At 37.7% G+C, this 17,735-nt stretch overlaps 1 long non-coding RNA gene across 1 annotated transcript in view; it reads right to left on the bottom strand.

Moving 5' to 3' along the window:
- Positions 1–8,579: 8,579 nt before the first annotated feature.
- Positions 8,580–17,735, bottom strand: part of LOC127511204 (uncharacterized) — a 46,992-nt gene continuing 37,836 nt past the window's right edge. The window contains exons 2-3 of the long non-coding RNA XR_007929881.1: positions 8,827–8,901; positions 8,580–8,694 (exon numbers count right to left, since the gene is read on the bottom strand). This is a non-coding gene — a long non-coding RNA (uncharacterized LOC127511204). The remainder of the gene's footprint in view (positions 8,695–8,826; positions 8,902–17,735) is intronic.

Here is a 17,735-nt window from a genome sequence, read left to right as displayed (position 1 = left end):
TCACAATTATAACAAGTCAGAATTTGGACTTTTTCATCTCATAAATATTAATTAGTATATTAATTTGACTTTTAATGTAACAATTATGATTTGCAAAAGCACAATTTTTTTCTCAGGTGGCGAAAAATAGGCTTCCAAATATGTGTCACTGAAAAAAAATTGGTGTAGAAACAATTTTCACTCAGAAAGTAACAAGCAAGTACACACTGAATTAAACATGAAATTTTGAAGTAGAAAGACTGGAGTGGTGTTTTCTTGTAAAATGTACTTCAGTAAACGCTTTATTTACAACTTCGAAGAATCGTTTTTTACAGTGTAGTACAGATCTCCAATGATGTACTTTATGACTCTCACTTTCGGAAAATTTGCGGAAAATATTCTGCTACAGATATAGTTATTCAACACTCAATAGCTGGGTCTCATCCTCCAAAGGACGCAGCCTCCGAAATGAGACGCAGCTAATGTGTAAGGGAATAAAGGGCAGTTGTTTGTTTGAAGCTGGCAGGTTTTTAACAGTGCTCCATTTATACAACAGTCAGTCTTAAAAAGTCTCTGTGGAGCCTAAAGTGAATATAGTACCGTTGAAGGACTCAGTGCTATGCTCTAATTGAACTGACACTATGCATGTGCTGTCTGCTTTACAACACGGTGACGTCCTTTGGGTTTGTGACTGACAGAATTTGCCTGTGAGTCACACAGCAAATGAACACCAGGCACTTTTACCTCTCAGATGAAAGCCACCATCATCTCGTACATCAGAGATTATTACCTACCTACCCGCAACCAGGTTACACACTGCTATGTGCATCTGAGTGATGCAAAGACACTTTGTTATGCTGATTAGGAAACAGTTTTGTAGTTGAGGTCTTTCTAATAGGTCTCGGACTGAAAGGATATCTGCTGTCGACGGATGTTATTTTGTTGTGCAGTGATGAGACATTCAAGATTCACAGCCGACACCATTTGAGGGGATGGTTTAGCCATTGCTCTAGCTAATTAAACCACAGAAAAACAACTGATTGGGCCAAACATAACCACAGCTGCAGAATCTGTAGGTTTCACACACACACTTTTATTAGAGGGTGATTCCCCTGACAATGTTCCCTGTTCCCAGTCTACTTGTCGCAGCCCGAGTCCATTTCCACACCACTCAATGTGGAAAATTCCAGCTGTCAATCACCTCTTCCGGCTGTCTGAGCTTCAAATAGAGAAGAATTTAAACCTAATATTAGCTTGGTATTAAGACTTAAAGTGTTTCTATGTAATATGTTACTCTCTTAAGGAAACAAATTTAGCATAGGGTTGTTTTAATTCACTATAATATTACAGCTATGTTTAAAGGTAACCTATTATTCCCCTTTTTACAAGATAAAATTTCTATTTCTGACGTAGTCCAAGTGCTTTGCAATGGTCGGTTTGTCGCATTCAGTGTAGACAGCTTTTAGCTGTTGTGACGCGACACGATGTTACTGGTACACCGTTGTTGCTTGCAAAAAAAAAAAAAATTGGCGGCACAGTGGGTGGAAACAAACAGTTCCCTTTCGAACGGGAACGAGGCACTGCGTTTGACACGCTTTGGGGAACGCCTCCTCGTGAACCGGTGTCTGAAAACAATTCTCAAATCACGACAATCCTATTGGCCGGCGACAGCCTATGATGTCATAATGGCGTGACCTGGAAGAATATAAGGAGCGCCTAGAGAACCAGTCAGTATCTTTTCGTCTTCAGGGACTGTTTGAAAGCAAGCGATATCAAACTGGTATTAAGGTAAGACAAATTATGTCTGACAAACGTTTCCAGAAGTGTGCGCATCCGTGTTGACATCTGATCACACACATAACTTATACGTTGTCTTTTATGAGAACAAAGTGGGATCTGTCTGTTTTTATTGAGCGTGTTTTACTTGTAAAAATGCTTCACTCTCTTCTGGTCTTCTCCTCGAGAGAAGAAGGACCGGCAGCTGTGCCTAATGGTTCAGGTCTTACTCTTGCTGAGGCAGAGCAGAGACTAGATCATGGGGTTCTCAATTCTCAATTCCCCGCGACCTTCGGTGGGTGACGGGAGAGAGCTGCTGGATTATGATGATGTGTTGTCTTTGACATCATTAGATCCAGCAGCAATTGCTCCTCTTGTTCTAAGTCAAACAAGAGAGCAGGAGATGGCTGATGAGGATGAAGATGGTGAGCCTCCTGAATCCTCAAAGCCACCCTGCCCCCGCGTATATACAGCTGTTTGAGATTATGGAACGTGCCTCTGGCAGACTGCAGCTGCCATTGGAGCAGGTTAAGAAAGAAACCACTCACGAATTGTTCGACAAACGGTTCCTTTTTAACCATAATCCTCCAGCCACCGTGAGCCTTCCATTCCTTCTTGATCTTCATACTGAGATCGAGAAGACATGGAAGAACCTGTATTCAGCTCGCATTCATCGACATCATCGGGCTAATTTGCTGGTGTTGATGGAGTGCGTATGGATACGCGTCGATGCTTCCTATTGACGAGATGGGTGTAACTATCTCGTGACATAGGCAGGCTCCAATGCTAAAGCTCCGGTCCTGCCTTTAAGTCATGATAATATGGTAGTCTTGCTTGGGTGGCAGGTTATATGCAGCAGCAGGTCAGGCTGGTGCTGCTTTACACACAATGTCTGTTTGCAAGCATATCAGTTGGACCTGCTGAAGGTGGCTTGGTAGGTCTCTTTATATATTTATATATGTTAGACCTCGGTTCCCTGTATAGGAAATGCGGTGTAAGGGCCCTGAAGTTCCATTAGGTTGGCTGGAATTATATAATTATTAAGGGTAGTACTTTGTTGGTCCCCTTTATGAATGTGTTGGCTTCATTCTTTGCAGAATTCACTGAAGACACTGAAGCTACCATTCAGTACAGATTGTATCTGTTTTTGGTGAGAATTTCTGTTGTGAAGTACCCACCCTGTATTTTTCAGGGTTGGGTTAATAGTACTCCCCTCCCTCTCCCTCAAGGTTGTTTGTACTTTATTACTTTAGTTCTGATTCCTGCCCTACACTATGTGAGGTCAGTAAACTCTAATACTGCCACAGGCTAGCACCCGTGTTTTCTGGAGTAGTAGGCCTGACTTTGGCCTCCTTAAGATTATAGTGACATAGTTTGTACTCCCCTTGCTGAAAGGGTAAAAAGTGTTTTTACTGAGTACATTGCCTGTTGGAATGTGTGGATAGAATTAAACTCAGGTTGAGTTAAATAGTTAACCTCACTGGATGGTTTGGTTTTCATATATAGCTCCCTTAGAGCTTAGACACTGCCACTAGCTGACGCCACGTGTCTTTCTGGAGTCGCAGGCCCTGTTTGGGCCTCCTTCAGAGCATGATGGCGTAAGTTTGTACTCCTCTTGTTTAAAGAGTAAATAGTGTTTTTACTGAGTACACTGCTTGTTGGAATGTGTTGAGGTAGACCATTATGTGGGCACTCTACAGTCTTACCTGCTAGTTAAACTCGGTTTCAATCAGAACGAGTTCCCATGTTTTGTGGGCTCTTGCATTATCAGCAATTGAGTTGCTTTTAGGTGTGTGGCCTTCACAGGCTGCCCTGTAAGCGAATCCCCCACATCTGGGTGTCTTTTAGCAGATTAAGCATGTAGTTTTCACATGAATGGCCTTTGCAAGGCTGCTGTAATATATTCTACATTGTGTAGGATTAGTTTATGTTGCAGGCTCTCTGGGAGCCTCCATGATTTTGTGCCTACAGTATGATCTACCTGTTAAGTTGAGCCCAGTACTCCCCTCGTTTAGAGTGTTGTTCTTTATAGTACTTAGCTCCCTAAGTCTGGTCAGTGGTTGAAGGCCTCCCTGTTGAAGACCAGCTCTTAGGCTGGTTGTACTCCCCTTGTTTGGGTCCCTTTAGAGTGCACAGCCTCCTCAGTGCATAGATAAACAAGCGCTGAGTAGATCCTAAAATTGTGCAGAGTTTTACTCCCCTCATTTGTAAGGGTAAAAAGCGCTAAGCTGAGTCCTGCTCTCCAGGATGCCCGTCTCTACGATCTGGTCTGAGTTGGTTACTGCCTTTTTGCAGTCCCTCTTACTGGATATCTTCTCTGAAGAATGTGAATTGAGACTCTGTGATCAGACAGATTGTTGGCCAAGACTAGGTCACTATTAGACCAGGTCGGCCTCCCAGGTGGCAATCAGGGTCGAATATGTTCCCCTGACAATTGACTGGCTAGGGTTCCTTCGGGCCCCCTGGCTACATTTCCTTAAAGGTACCCTCTTTTCTTTGAAAAGAAGCTTGGTTCCAGAAGCCTTTGAGTGGCCTTGGTAGGCCTTCTGTGGAAGGCCTCTTTGAGGCTTATAGCTTGGGCTGTTGGCCATAGGAAATGCTGTGACTGACAGCCTATGTATGACCCAATGGGGGGAGTGGTTCTGGCATTTCAGCTGAAACTGCTAGTTCTGACGTTTGTCTAAGCCATTCTTTGGTATGCACTCCCCTCAAGCATGGCAGCTTTGGTATATCATTCCCCAAAGCGTGTCAAACGCAGTGTTGAGTTCCCTTTTGAAAGGGAACGTCTCAGGGTTACATGTAACCATGGTTCCCTGAGAACAGGGAACGAGACACTGCGTTTCATAGCCATGCCTCGGGGCTGCCTGCTGAACAGTCCCTTCAGACGATAAGGTACTGACTGGTTCTCTAGGCGCTCCTTATATGCTTCCGGGTCACGCCATTATGACGTCATAGGCTGACGCCGGCCAATAGGATTGTTGTGATTTGATAATTGTTTTCAGACACCTGTTCACAAGGAGGCGTTCTCCACAGCGTGTCAAATGCAGTGCCTCGTTCCCTGTTCTCAGGGAACCATGGTTATATACGTAACCTGAGACGTTTTCATGATATGTCCCCTTTAAGTATTTTTGAAAGAAATCTCTAATTCCCACCGTGGCTGCATTTAATTGATCAAAAATACAGTAAAAACAGTAATATTGTGAATTATTATTTCAATTTAAAATTACTGTTTTATATTTTGAATTTTCTGCATCCATTACTCCATTCTTCAAGGTGTCACATGATTCAGAAATCATTCTAAAATGATTAAAATTATATTTTTTATTGTTTGTTTTTTTCATTTAGTGCATGCAGGAGGGGTTGAGTCATTATGAGAGAAGTAATTATGTGCTTGTTGAGGTCTAGAGGACCTTGATTTTATTTCTATGATGCAAATAGCTTCAAATTGCCATCTGTGGCCATATTAATATTCTTAATACACTTCACAGTGTCTCTAGCATCAGTCTAAAAAAAAAGTGCACATAAAGGCAATACTTTTTACTGTGATTCATAGCGTATTGTACATTTCAGTGTGAATTGTCATATACTGTCAGATTGGTAAAGCAGTGGTTGAATATTCGCACTTTGTTTGGGTTTCTTTCATATGGTCTAGGTCTAGGGCATATCCTGTGTTTATTTATTTAGTTTTTCCCAACATTTCTATTGCAAAGGCCAATATTAATAAAATACTATTAAGGAAATAACCCTAACATCACAGTGAAATTACTCCATAAATGGTTTCATATCATGCTAATCCCTTCAGTTTGGACATTAGATTCCATAAAGATAATTTCATGACCAGTATATTTCTGATGTCTGACCAAACCCCTGCCGTCCTAATGAAATGAACAGAACTTAAATGACTCCACATGCCTACATCCGAGAGCATCACTATTTTAGTGCTATTAAAACAACAAATCAAAGTCCATTGCCCTGTCCTCATGAAACAACTCTGATCTGGGAACAACATTCATGTCCTTAACCGTTATAAGAGAGACGGCAAATCTCCCCTCTCATCGGAGCAGAGGGTTAAGTTCTACCAGCTTTAAGTAGCACATGTTTTATGAGTTCCATGTTGTGTCCTCAGTTCCATCTGAGTCCCATGGGCCATCACTAGCGCCGCACCGGACACTGTGGTCCATGGGGGTCACATTTTTCACAGATGTCTCCTAGTGGGGAGACATCCGCATCACACAGAGTGCATACACTCCCACACATATACACAGCCCCCCACAGAACATGTGTCACACCTCTGCACACAATTACTAGCACACAAGCTTCCATTTATTTGCACAGATATACATATGAACATATGCAGGATTTTCTCCATGATTTGAGGACCAGTTGTTATTCATTTCCATTAAATTCGTTCTTCTGCTGATCCTGACAACAGAACACCAAACAAAAATATTTAAAAAGTGTTTCAGTGCATTACTATTCACTGCAAATCAGTGTGATAATAAATACTACAGTATCCTGTAAAAAAAAAAAGGAAAAAGGTTTTTCAACTTTGGTTTCATGTTCATAAAGGGTTAATTCACCCAAAAATGTCGTTCCACACCTGTAAGACCTTCGTTCATCTTCGGAACACAAATTAAGATATTTTTGATAAAATCCGATGGCTCAGTGGCCTCCATTGCCAGCAAGACAATTAACACTTTCAGATGCCCAGAAAGGTACTAAAGACATATTTAAAACATTTCAAGTGACTACAGTGGTTCAACCTTAATGTTATGAAGCGACAAGAATACTTTTTGTGAGCAAAAATAAATAAATAAATAAATAAATAAATAACGACTTTCATTGTGCCCTATACTCAATGAATCAAGCAATGATACTGTGTTATGTTGGCCAATGTGTTCATATTCATGTTCATAAGATTTACTTTCTGCTTCATTTTCTCATTAGACCTACATTGCATTAAAACAAACCTAACATTTCACATCAAAGAGATCAGCTCTACACCAGTACATCTCTTGGTATCTAAAACTCTTCCCACCTTTAATCTGTCTTTTTGTGCGTTTAGAACCCGAGATAGTGGCACTAAAAGCAGCTTCTGCATCCGGATGTTTAAATGACTGCATGGATTTTCCATTAATGTTAATGCAACCTGGGGAAATAGGGGACTGTTTTAGCAGAGTTGGCTGTTATATAACGTTGCTTAAGGCTCACACTATAACAGTAGCATGCCGTATATATTTTGTGTTTTGTGAGTACTTGTGCGTGTGTTTTTGTTCATAGGTGCTCTTTCAGTGCTAATTTTTGCCAATTAAATTGATTTTTTGAAATGATGTGGTAGATGGGTTTCTATACGTGGAGATATCTATTATCTAATGAGTATCCAGGCATTGTGCCTGCAGCAGATAATACAAAATGCTTTTGTTCTAAATAGACTATTCACATCCACATTTAGTGTGAGAACTTGAAAACTATGATTGTGTCTTTTTGAAACATTTTAGAACACCCACTTTGCCCTTGGCTGCAAGATAATTTATTTTAAAGCATTGCTGCTGATAACCAAAAAAATTATCTTGCAGCCAAGGACAAAATGTTAGAAGAGTACATTTTTGGATTTATAAGTTGGTCATATTTTGCATTATTCTTTGTGATATTGTGTTTGTCTTAAATACAGTCATGTCTTACTCTGAAGACCAACATAAAAGATGATAATTCAGTCATTTAATCTTGTTTTCAAATTAAGGCCACAGCCATGATGGAAATGGATACAAAATACTCACCTTTCTCCTTTTTTTGTGTAACCCAGACAGTTATTGTTAACTAAAACTATTCAAAATTGTTACCGGCAATTTAAATAAAGCTGAAATAAAAGATATAGATGTAGATGTTAGATGGAAAGACTTATTAGAAATGGCAATTAACTGAAATAAGTTTCAACTTTCACTTATTTCAGTTAAAAATGAAAAAAGATTTAAAAAAAAAAAGACTAATAAAATCGACAAAAGCACATATAGCAAAATGACAACTGGAAAATACAAAAATAAAAGCTAATCTAAAATACGAATAAATACTACAATAGTATTTAAATAATACCAAAATGTAACACTGGACTCGGGTACTGCTGATCTCGCATCTTATGTATAGATCATATCCCTCTCAGAGATCAAACCGTTCACTGTTCACTCGGATCACTTATTCAGCTGGGACAAATTATGCTTCCAGACCTTATCATAACAAGGTTATCTTCTCTAATAACAAGAAGCTAGAAGATGTGTGTCGATTTCCACATATTTGTTTTCTTTGTATGTATCAAAAAACGTGTGAGAAAATAAACTCTTTGACCCAATAATATTGAAGGAATGCTAAGTGGAAGTTGATGGGATGTTAGAGGTAGAGATTCTGAAGACAGTTTGAGATCTTCTGAAGTTTGATTAGTGTTCCGAGGGAGAAACCCTTGAGCCGTCATGCGATAAGATGGTGAAACTGAAAAAAGAAAAAAAAGCAATGATGCATCTCCTGATCTCTTACACCTTTCACAGAACACAAAAACATTTTGACAGTTTTTTTTATTGGGTGAATCAATGCAAACTGTGATCTGTGATTCAGGTTTTGATGGGGTGAGAGTGGATAGAGAATACATGAGCAGACCTTTCGGAAATCTGCAAGTGTATGTGACAGCATTCTCTTCTGTACCCATATGAAGTAGAAAACAATTCTCTCTGGAATATATCCTATAACAGACATTCAAATTAGGATATAGCAAGGCTAAACTCCACCCTAAAAGGGATTGTTCACCCTAAAATGAAAATTAAGTCATCATTTCCTCACCATGGTGTTGTTCTGTGCCATTCTTTCTTTTTCGGACCACAAAAGGAGAAATTTAAAAATATGTCTTGCTTGTGCTTGTCCATATAATGGCAGCGGATAGAGACCAGAATCAACCTTTTAAAAAAGACGCAAAAGTATCACAAAATGATCCTATGCAACACGTCACATATTCCAAGTGTTTGGGGGGTATACGACAGGGTGAAAAACAAATCGAAATTTAATGTATTATTTAATGAAAATCCTGACCTTGGCCATTGGTCTTCTGTGCACATCTGCACATTCATGAGACTCTATTAGCGCTGCAGTTCATGCTGACTTGCCCTGAAAAAAAACCACAAGATGTGAGAAATCAAGATTAATGAAAAAGCAACTTTAAAAATGTAATTTAAATATAAAGTGTGTTTTGGCTCCTACCAAATGGGGACTTTAACTCCAAATACTGTCCTATATTCAACACTAGTAAAAAGGCATTGATTTAATCACATTTTACAAAATCATAAAGAAAGTTTTTGTCTCATACACTAAATCCGGAATATTTCAAAATGTTATTAAATGGCCTAAAATGTTTAATTTGTTCATTGCATACAATGACCTCAAAGTTCATACAAGGTTTTCAGTTTTTAAAGGTGCAGTAGGTGATCTAGGAAATGCTAACATTAGCCTGCTAGCATTGAAAACATACAATGCAAATCTCCGTCCAAAGCCATGCCTCCTCCAAAACACATGAACGCACGCAGCTGCTCTCGGCGAAGCATCACAAGAGACAGCGTTAAACTACCTCATGTCTCAAAGCACATAACATTACAATAAAAAGGAACATAAACAACTTAGAGAGCTTGTACCTGACTGCTGCAGATTCATTTCAGTGTTGATACTGTTATCATGGAAACACATAATTCCAAGTCTGAGGACATGAACAGCCATCTCTTAATTGCAGTAGTTATGGCGCGAACGCAGCATAAGATTGTTGTTTTGATTCGGTAGGAACTATAAAAGGTAAGCGGTGCTCAGTGACTGCCTGCGCAAGGGTTTGTAAAAACATACGTTGATAGGCATCTTATTATGACCGAATATAATGATCGGATGAACATTTTATGGTCCTACGCCTTCCATAGACGTTATATATTTCTAAAAATACATTTAGACCATTTAACATAGTGATTGCTATCAGGATACTTTCAACCAGTATAACAAAAAAGTTTCTGTAGAGAATATTGCACCTTTAATTATCAATAAACGGTTGAAATGAAGACATGATGATGGATGTTGGTCGGTTTTGTTGATCTTTACGGTTTTGGGAGAAAATAAACAGCCCTTTAGCCCCGCTGTACCCTACACCTCCTGGAAAAGCTGTGTAGAAATATTTTAGAACCTCAAGTGGAGCAATTCCAGGTTATTCAATTGCAGACTTTGTCAGCCCTCATAATGTTATTATAATTTATGGAACAACTTTTCTTTTTCAGCTAAGTACCAATCTGTAGCCAAAATGTTCAAGAAGCACATTGGCAGCTTTAGAGTTCAGTGAGTTGGCAACCTGAATTTTTGTGAGTCCCCAGATGACTGTCAAAGCATACCTGGAAGATTAGCTTGAAACAATGCAGATCCTTTTCACCAAAGTTTTCAGATAAGGAGCTTGTTTACACCCTTTTGGTGAGGTCAAACCAACAGAGAAGCCATAAACAAACACTCACACTATGCACATATATACAGAGGTTTTCAGAGCCCTAGGCATCAGAGAGAGAGAGGAAAAAAATGATGTATGGGTTGTCTCTTTTCCCCTTCTGTCCACACAACACAAATAGCACAAATACAATTCTCTCAAGCTGCGATAACGCTTGATGGGATGTCTCTTTGTCTGTTCATGTGAAAACTAGTACTTTTACAAAACTGTCAGCATGATGGAAAAAAAAAAAAAAAAAAACATTTGACAGAAAATACAAAAGAATTCTTTTAGAATGTGGTGTAGGAACTGCCACATTAATTAACAAACAGTTTGGTTTCATAAGCCAGAACTTGATGCTGAACAGTAATTATAATGGAAACAATGCCTTAGTTTTCCATTCATATATATATATATATATATATTTTTTTTTTTTTTTTTTTTTTTTTGCAAAAAATGAATTGTGGAAGGCAGAATGATGCACAGAGATGTTTGAGTTCTCATCAGCATGTCTTAATAATTGTCTGTTTTAACAAAACTGTTTTGATTTGCACATTTAAATTGGGTTGTTCACTGAATGCAAAATGCCACATTCAGGCAATAAATTCTTGGCAGAATGGGGCAAAAATATAATTATGTATTTAGTTTGATAATTTTTCACCATTTCAGAAAACTCTTTTATGGTAGTTTATACATCATTTTGAAGGATATTGTTAGTGTAACATTTTGCTATGTTTTGCTATGTTGAGTAATTAAAGCCTTGTATGCTATAAAAATGAATAGCATTTTATTTACTATGGTGGCCCTTGTTGGTACAACACACAAGCTTTAGTATGGCAAACAAACATTGGAAATGCAATCAAATTATCCACAGCATAATGAAACTGGCACAAAATACAAATCAGTTAGTCCAGAATGAACCCACAACACAGCATCATCAGTCAAAACTGAACATAAAATCTTAATTCTGCAGTTTAATTCTGCTGTGTATCCGTCTGACACCAGGCTTCTTTCTAATCTCTAAACACAGACACTCTTCCTCTTCTCATTCTCTTTCTTCTTTCTATCTCTCCAGCTCTCTGCTTTCCCTGGTCCCTTATGATTTTCAGAACAGAAGACTGTTTTTCACTATAGTACTGATGGTGCTATAATGCTGATAGACAGAACAATTTAATCCATAGTGTACCTGTGTGTGTGTGTATATATATATATATATATATATATATATATATATATATATATATATATATTACAGTTTTTACTGTGTTTTTATCTAATAAATGTTGCATTGTTGAGCATAAGAGAAAACATCATATTATATTTATATTATATTATATTATATTATATTATATTATATTTTAAGTTTGAATGGGTATGATCTTTTGATTTTGCCCCTGTTTAGTCTTTGTCATTTTGTTCAACTTCATCAATTCATCAACTTCATGGACATTTACAGTTTGTCATTTTTAAATATAAAGGCAACCTTACCTAAATATAACATTTTTACTATATGTCTTTATGGAAAAGAAAAGTGATTTATGGACTTTGTCATACAAATGCAATAGCTTCAGGAGCAGTGCAAACTATTTTAGGACTGTCAGACTTCATTTTGAAGGAATGTACTAAAAAAAATGTACTAAATGTACTAAATTCGTTTAAAAAAAAAAAAAAAAAAAAAAAACGAATGTGAAAAACAATGTGTGAAATTTAAAAACTTGGAAATGGTGGAGATGTCTGGTGGTTACTTACAAAATGATCATGAAAAGATTTCATCTGTGATTATTCATTGCAAATTACAGCTTTTTCTTCCTAGAACCACATATCATCTTCTGAGCTGTAGTTGTGTTGCTCAGGGTTAGAAATTTCATCTGGAGTGGAGTTACCATTTGTTCTGTGTGCTCTTGTGTGGGAGTGTGATACAAGTGAAACATTTAATTAGCCTACAGTCCCTTATTAAAGAGCTGCTACAGTGTGAGACTGACTTGCAGGACTGATATAAAAGTGTGATTTTGACTAGCTTGGACTAATTTTTGTGATTAAATAAATTAGAATTTTAGACTGTTCCTGCTTTACCAGATAGAAAATATTACTTTTTATTATTTCAGTGTCACCTGAAATAATAAAAAGTTGTATAATGGAATTTTATTTTCAGACAGGATAGCTATTTTGAGTTTTGGCCACTCTAAGAGTGGTCATGGTAGTTCAAGAGATAAAATTTCAAATAGTCATGGTTGATAAAGCAGCTCATGTGACTTCCAGAAGACCCACTAGCATCAGCATATATTTTCATCATTGTCAGGCAACCATATATGAAAAAAAAAAAAAAAAAAAAAAAATGTATTATAAAATTGTCAGGCAACAATATATGGATATTTTTTTACAAAAACATACTATTTCAATCTTCACTTCAAAATTTCATGTGCAATTCAATGTGTTATTTGCCATTTCTTTGTAATTATTTGTAAAATTCAACAGCAATTTTAAATCTTACACCACATTATTTTCCGTATATACAGTCACCAGCCACTTTATTAGGTACACCTGTTCTACTGCTCATTGATGCAAATATTTAATCAGCCAATCATATGGCAGCAACTCAAAACATTTAGGCATGTAGACATGGTCAAGATCTGCGTAAGTTCAAACTGAGCATTAGAATGAAGAAGGAAGATTGTAGTTGGCGACAGACGGGCTGATTTGAGTATTTCAGAAACTGCGGAACTACTGGGATTTTCATGCAATACCATCTCTAAGGTCCAGAGGATGGTCCACAAAAGAGAAAATATCCAATGAGTGGCAGTTGTGTGGGCAAAAATGCCTTGTTGATGGTAGAGGTCAGAGGAGAATGACGAGACAGGTTCGAAATAGAAAGGCGACAATAACTCAAATAACCACTCGTTACAACCGAGGTTTGCAGAAGAGCATCTCTGAATGCACAACACGTTGAACCTTGAACAAGATACAGCAGCAGAAGACCACACCGGGTGCCACTCCTGTCAGCTAAGAACAAGAAACTGAGGCTACAATTCACACAGGCCCACCAAAATTGCACAATAGAAGATGAAAAATGTTACCTGGTCTGATGAGTCTTGATTTCTGATTGTAGGGTTAGAATTTTTTGGCTTAAACAACATAAAAGCATGGATCCATCCTGCCTTGTATCAACTGTTCATGATGATTTAAACGCCAACCTAGGTGAAAAAAAGTATACTTTCTATAATGTACTTAAAGGATTAGTTCACTTTCAAATAAAAATTTTCTGATAATTTACTCACCCCCATGTCATCCAAGATGTCTATGTCCTTCTTTCTTCAGTCGAAATGAAATTAAGGATTTTGATGAAAACATTCCAGGATTATTCTCCTTATAGTGGACTTCAATTGGCTCCAAACGGTTGAAGGTCAAAATTACAGTTTCAGTGCAGCTTCAAAGGGCTTTAAACGATACCAGACAAGGAATAAGGGTCTCATCTAGTGAAACGATCGAAAAAAATAAATAAAAATGTATATGCTTTATAAACACAAATGATCATCTTCCCTATTCAACTTACGGAACGAACGCAGCGCCAGTTCCGTTTTTTCCGTAAGTTGAATAGGGAAGGTGTAGGACATACAGCGTAAGCTTTTTGAAGAATACGGAAGGCAGAAACACTTGCGAGGCGATCATTTGTGTTTATAAAGCATATACATTTTTATTTTTTTTAGAAAATGACTGATCAGATAAGACCCTTATTCCTTGTCTGGTATCGTTTAAAGCCCTTTGAAGCTGCACTGTAACTGAAATTTTGACCTTCAACCATTTGGGGCCAATTGAAGTCCACTATAAGGAGAATAATCCTGGAGTGTTTTCATCAAAAACCTTAATTTCTTTTCGACTGAAGAAAGAAGGACATGGACATCTTGGATGACATGGGGGTGAGTAAATTATCAGGACATTTTTATTTGAAAGTGAACTAATCCTTTAAAGTGCTCTATTTTTGTGCACTAATTTTGTACTTAATATAGAAAAAAATTCTTGTTTAGTACTTCTTAAGATAATCTTAAGAGCATCTAAGTGTACTCAACTGTGCTATTTTGAGACACCATGGAATATGAACTAAAATGTGCTTTTAATATACTATCTCTGTATTTAAAAAATGTATTTAGTTACCACTTGTAGTATACTATGGGTTCAAGTGTACTATAAGCAGTAGCTAAATACATTTTTTAAATGTTTTCGAATGTAACTTGCCATGTCACAAAGCTCCAATCATCTCAAACTGGTTTCTTGAACATGACAATGAGTTCACTATACTAAAATGGTCTCCACAGTCACCAGATTTCAATCCGGTAGTGCACTTTTGGGATGTGGTGGAATGGGAGATTCACATCATGGATGTGCAGCCGACAAATCTGCAGCAGCTGTGTCATGCTATCATGTTAATTTGGTTCAAAATCTCTGAGGAATGTTTCTAGTACCTTGCTGAATTTGTGCCATGAAGAATTAAAGCAGTTCTGAAGGCAAAAGGGGGTTATTTATACAATTTTGTAATGTTTTAATTTGGGCATGTTCTCAGCAAATATATATGTAAACTACTATTAAATTTGATCAATATATCTGTAAATGAATTATTTTAATTACGATTTTAAAATGATTGACAGCTCTTAAAAAACTTTTGTATAGATGCTGATATATTTACTGTAAGTCATGAGTTCCATGATCATAACATGTTGTCTAGTTCCAGAAGGATGAGAAAAGGAAAGGGAATTGGAGGAACAGTGGTAAAAACAGACAATCCAAGTTGCCTTTCAAGAGCGCACTAGATTTTTTCAAACTCTGTCAACACTGTAAGTGATTTGATAACAAATAGTCACAAACATGTTGATCTATACACCAAAACACACACCACACACACTCATATCCTCTTGTCCTGTGCTTGACACTGAGTGTAAATCCCTCTTGATTGCAAAACAGTGACACAAGTTTACTTACTGAAGTCTCTAGAGAAGGGCTCTCTGTGTCCCCTTGACTCATAGGGCCCGGATGCCTGGACAGGCCGTTCTCACGCTGACTGTACGTGGCGTGGTTTAAGAGCAAAGGAACAGTGTGTCTCCACATGCCTCTGTTAGATTCTTCAGAGGTGGTGCCCATGCTTTTCATTTCCTCTTGTTCTCTTTATCTGCGTTTCTTATGGAGGAATGCGTGGTCAAAATTAACCCTCACAGTCACAGGTTTACTTTAATTAACCTCAGCGTTAAGAAAAATAGTATACTTTTCAGTAACCACAGCTGAAACCTAATAAGACTACTCCCTGAACCTAATAAGATTATTGCATTTCCCCAGTGTGTTCTAGTATTTGATTGTACCTATTAGATATAACTGACCAATTCTAAAACATTAGATCTATGTAATGTTATTGATACCTTTATATAACATTTTTGCATATCATGGTACTTTAATTTAATTAAAATTATTTAAATTAATATATTATTATCAAATATGATCATTATTACTCCTTTTTTATAATCCCCATAAATCATAAACAGCCTCTCCAAATGTGTGATTCCAGATTTCCCCCTACTTTTACGTGTTATATATTTGCGCAAATCATTTTACACATTACGAAGGTCAGTTCAACGCTGGATTTGCACAAAAGATTAACATGACGGCACATGCTAGTCGATGAGTTAAATCAGCTCTACAACAACTACATAAATTTATCCACTAACCATTCAGAAACATCCAGTTGCATTCTAAAAGTTGTAACTTCTTCCTGAGTCTCTCCATCAGTGTCCGATCAGTGTTTGAACAATATAAGGTTGAACACTGTTACTGACAATTGTCATTTTGGCTGCGTGAGATTCTCCAGCTTTGTTGTTGAGTATCCGAAGCGTGAGCTGTTAAAGCTCCGCCCTCTTCTGGAAAGGGGGCCGGGAGCAGCAGCTCATTTGCATTTAAAGGGACACACAAAAATTGCATGTTTTTGCTCACACCCAAATAGGGGCAAATTTGACAAGCTATAATAAATGATCTGTGGGTTATTTTGAGCTGAAACTTCACAGACACATTCTGGGGACACCAGAGACTTACATTACATCTTGTAAAAAGGGGCATTACAGGTCCTCTTTAAAATATTGATAACCACTGAAAGAGATGCAGAGCAATCTACAATGTTTAATTAATATATACATTTTCATTGCCTCGCCTTTGTCAAACCCAAGATTTATGATCAGTGTCTATTTATACTGAGTGCATACTTGGTGCATTTGTGGAAAGGTTTGGATCAGAGCAGGAGTTCTAGTCAATTTTTCAGGAGAAGCGGTGCATAGAAGTTCACAGAAGTCCATCCCACCGACTGGCAGCGATAATTTCAAACATGCTTTATCCTGTTGGAAGGTCGACAAGGCCATTAACTCAGCAGGGAATTGAGACGCTGAGGCTGCTAATGCCCACCCACTGAGAGATGCGCCGACTCAGTTTTATTTACATCATTTACGTCATTTGAAAATCAAAATGTGACTGAACATCGTCATAGTGAGATGCAGGACTTTACCCGTAACTGTTCTTAGACAGTCCGCTGATCTTTTCACACAGTCTCTCACCTGATAATGCTAATGACAGTTATAGCACCGCTTCCCACTGCCCTCTGGCTTAGCATGCTAGTAATCTTGTACAGTTATTACTGTAATTTTCAAAACCTGCTGAGAGCCCTTTCATCACACTAGAAAATCTGATGCAGAAAAAGTGTTGAAGAGATAAATGGATTGTGCTTATTACCTTAGTGTTACTTTGACATTATGAAACTTCTAGATGCTGAAATAAATTTGGTTGGAAACTGTATGTTGATATTCTAAAGTGAACTGAAGAAAAGAAAAGTGTGCAAGAAGCCTGAAGAGATGAATATGACTTGTGTCTGGTGCTGGTAGGAGGGCAGTCACTTACAATGATTGTGTATCTGCACAGCGGTGAACTGTCAGAAAGAACTACTGGCCCCAAATGGACTTTCAGCAAGGATGACTTGGTTTTTGTGAGATATGTGTGTGTGTGTACTATTGAATGACAAGGATTATAAAGTGAGTGAAAGGAAGAAAATGAGACAGAAGAGAAGGAAGAGGGAGACAGAGAGCTTGTGGAAGCATTAATAGAGAAAGAGAGAGAGAGAGAGAAAGAGCAGGGGAGACATGCAATTAAGGAGATATGCTGCTTTATGTGCAAAAATGACAATAAGGACGTGACTGGCTCTTCTTCTGTCATGCAGTTTAAAGTTTCTGAACCAGCTCAGCATGTTTCTTGAATCTCAATAGAGACTAAAATGCTGTTATGTAATATCCCTATTTTAGAGCAGCGATTTTCAGTAACAGTAACTTGACTTTTTTTGTTCACAAAACACAATGCTGTAAACTCAAAAGTAATCTCTTGTTGGAAATGTTGACCTGTTGGGCATGTTAGCAGCTGTCAAAAGACATTGTTTCTCCACTGAACCGTTTTTTAAGAGAGCTGCTTCAAAGATACTGTA

The sequence above is a fragment of the Ctenopharyngodon idella genome, chromosome 1 (assembly GCF_019924925.1).
Source record: "Ctenopharyngodon idella isolate HZGC_01 chromosome 1, HZGC01, whole genome shotgun sequence".
Classification (NCBI taxonomy): domain Eukaryota; kingdom Metazoa; phylum Chordata; class Actinopteri; order Cypriniformes; family Xenocyprididae; genus Ctenopharyngodon; species Ctenopharyngodon idella.
The sequence above is the reverse complement of the archived record's forward strand: the minus strand, read 5'-3'. Positions and strand labels throughout refer to the sequence as shown.